Genomic DNA, 3,410 nt, shown 5'->3' on the forward strand with positions numbered 1-3,410 from the left:
CCAGGCCATTCAAGATGGCACCTCAGAAGTGAGCACTGTTTCTGTTCTTTTCACCTATCATCCACTTTTAATTTGTATTTGTTTTTTATCACCTGTAATAATATGGATTTATTTGTTCATTTATGTATTTTCCCGCCTTTCCCCAGAAGTTTCTTGTTTTGTACTAAATTCTTAAAATGCTACAATGCCAACACTTCCTGGGATGATTAATAAATTGAATGGGATCTAAGATGAAGTCATAAAGGCTATATTTTTATACCCATCTAGTGTTTCCTCATTGTGGAATGTCCCATATCATGTGTGGGCCCCATCAGCCTCAGAAGTTCCTGCCATGGAGTAATGAATGTAGCATTGCTATGTCATATGCATTGACACTTGTGTCCCACTTCAGTGTGGTCTCCTGGGGCATCTGGTTGGTTTTCTGTGGCTGTCCTTGCTTATTGACCATGACTATGAAATCATCTGTAGCCACCACTTAATTCTCAATATGTGAAAGCTTTGCAAGGGAAAAAAAGCAGGGGGTGGGTTTAACCAGAGAAGCCTCTGTGTCATCACAGGGCCAGCAGCTGCTCAAAAGTGATAGTTGGCTCAAGGCACTGACAGGAGCAGAAGCAGCACGGCCAGAATGTGTGTCTTTCTGTCTTTACTGTGGTGCAGGAAGTTGGAGGCTTTCAACTTTCAGCTCTATTTTATTCTGTTTCCACAAAGTTTCCTCCTGATGATTGTGAATTGTGACATATATTTTCCATCCAAAGATACTAGAATGCAAATGTGCATCCTTTCCTTTCAACCATCAATATCCCATGAGGAATCACAAGATTTAAGCAACACCTTAACTGTTTTCTTTCTTCATTTTTATCCCTCTCACCAAACTTTTACATTAAGACTGCTAATCTTTCCCTCAAGAGTCTAAAATTTTAGTCAACCTGTCCTGCAAAAAGTGAACTGCTGGTGCCTCTTCTGTTTGAAATCATGGCAGGTGTGAACATGAACACTAGCTCCACCTTCATCTTCCCAGGACTTTTGGGCCACTCCAGAGCCCAACATTTTCTCTTTGGGATGCTTTTGACATTGGCTCTCACCTCCCTAGTGGACATGCCCTCATGATTCTTCTGATTCAGTGAGACCTCCGGCTCCACATGCCCATGTACTTCCTCCTGAGCCAACTGTCCCTCATGGTCGCCATGCTGGTTTCCACCACTGTGCCCAAAATGGCTGCTGACTACTTGACTGGAAACAAGTCCATCTCCCCTGCTGGCTGTGGCTTCCAGATCTTCTTCCTTCTCACTCTGGGTGGTGGGGAGTGCTTCCTCTTAGCAGCCATGTCCTATGACCGCTATGTGGCTGTATGCCACCCTCTTCGCTACCCCATTCTCTTGAGCTGGCCACTGTGTCTGAGGATGACCATGGGGTCCTGGTTCCTAGGAGCAGCTGACAGGCTGATACAGGCAGTTGTTGCCCTGAGCTTCCCGTTTTGCAGCAAGCGAGAGATAGACCATTTCTTCTGTGAGGCCCCCACGCTGGTGCTGACACGTCTGTCTTTGAGGATGTCATGTACTTCTGCTGTGTGTTGATGCTCCTGGTGCCCTTCTGCCTCATCCTGACCTCCTACAATCTCATCCTGGCTGCTGTTCTTTACATGCACTCCCCTGAAGCCCGCAAGAAGGCCTTTGCCACCTGCTCTTCACATGGCTGTGGTGGGTTTCTTTTATGGGGCTGCCACTTTTATTTACAGGAGACCCAAATCCTACAGTTCAGCTCACCACGATAAGGTGGTGTCAGCCTTCTATAGCATCCTCACCCTTATGCTGAACCCCCTCATCTATAGCCTGAGGAACAGCAAGGTCAAGGGGGCCCTGATAAAGTGTGTGGCCAGTGTGTGGCCTTGAATAATTGAGGGACAAGTGAATGGAGTACTGCATACATGGAATACATTAAGGGTGTCTAAGTGGCAGGCTGCTCCCCTGTGCTAGGCATGTGAGCAGCAGGCCACTTACCTCATAGGCACAGCCCTGGGCGTGAGGCCATGTGTTGAAGTACCTGTGCTTGCTCCACAACCCACTCTGATTTGGTCGCTACAAAGACAGCAGCAATTGCATTAGTGGCTGCCTGTAATCTGCTTAGCTACTGCCTGAGCATTTGTACATGGTAACTGCACATTAAAATCAGACCTGTTTCTTGCTTGGTCTCTGTAAGTCTTGATTAGCAACTCTGCAGCCACACTCCCCTCTACTCTGTTCCATGGACCTCCTTGCTGGACAAAAGAAAGCCTACACACCTGGCACCTGAGCAGGCTTCTGAGATAAGCCTATAAGCCAGGGTGTGGAAGGGGAACCTACTGACTCGCAGCTGCAAGTGCTGCACACTCTCTTAGATACTAGAGGTTTAACCCTGAAGAAGAGAGAAGCCCAGAAGTTCTGAGATGTAATAATAATAAAAAACACTAACCCAGGGATCAATACTGCTGATGATTTTGATCCTAGGATATGGGACAAGATAATGTCAAATGAGCAGCAAGCTGAACTGAGACAGGGTATAATTTATCACTACATTTTTTCTATTGTGACAACAATTCAGCAAAGTTTAGGGGGCCCTGCAACAGACTCTTGTCAGATAATGATGGCCCTGAGGGAAGATGAGGCTGGAGAGACAGATGGTGGACAAAGTTGGGGAAACCATCTACCTCAAAACAAGCAACCTCAGCAGGTGCAGAAGGGAGAGAGGCAGGAAATGGTACCTCTAGCCTTCATGGTGCAGGAAGAGGTGACCACAAGTAGTGCAGGTGTGCCTTCTACTGACAGGCAAAGGTGACATCCTTCCCTGAGTCAATGGCACCTGCCTCCTTATGAGGCAATGCCAAAGCCAGCAAGGGACTATGACAGCTTAGAAATGACCAGGCCACTGGACAGGCCCATGCCATGGTCTCCCAGAAACCCATTCCAGGAGGCAGAGATCCTTTTGAAGGTCTATGTAGGATAAGAGATGAGAAGTGGGGTGAGGGAGTACAAGCCTTCCCAGTCAACATGGTCCCCACACCAGAGCACCTTGCAGAGCAAATGCTGAAATCCCTCAGTCTTGAACTAAATTTCCCTCAGGACTGGAGAGACCTAGCCAGAGCAGCTCTTGAGCCTGCAACATTTTTGAAGTGGAAGGCATTCTCCTGTGATGAATGTGAACAGCGGGGGTGGGGGGGGAGGGGTAGGATCCTAACCACACCACAAATGTTAGCCTCCCAGCTGACTGCTTGCAGGGAGAAGGAATCTACAGTTCCCCTGTGGTACAAACCACAGGCCCACCAAATTATTTCCATCAGGTGTGGCTCTGTGCTCTGAGAGCCTGGAGGAAGCTGCCAGCTGGGGGAGGGACAGTTTCCATACAGGGCTTAAGGCAGAAGGCCACTGAGGACTTGC

At 47.9% G+C, this 3,410-nt stretch overlaps 1 pseudogene across 1 annotated transcript; it reads left to right on the top strand.

Moving 5' to 3' along the window:
* Nucleotides 1-1,103: 1,103 nt before the first annotated feature.
* LOC308647717 (olfactory receptor 2T8-like) lies at nt 1,104-1,889 on the top strand (annotated as a pseudogene). The gene has a single exon. The product of its transcript is annotated as an olfactory receptor 2T8-like (transcript).
* Nucleotides 1,890-3,410: the final 1,521 nt, after the last annotated feature.

Source organism: Spermophilus citellus (genome assembly GCF_964194105.1).
Source record: "Spermophilus citellus genome assembly, chromosome: 1".
Lineage (NCBI taxonomy): Eukaryota > Metazoa > Chordata > Mammalia > Rodentia > Sciuridae > Spermophilus > Spermophilus citellus.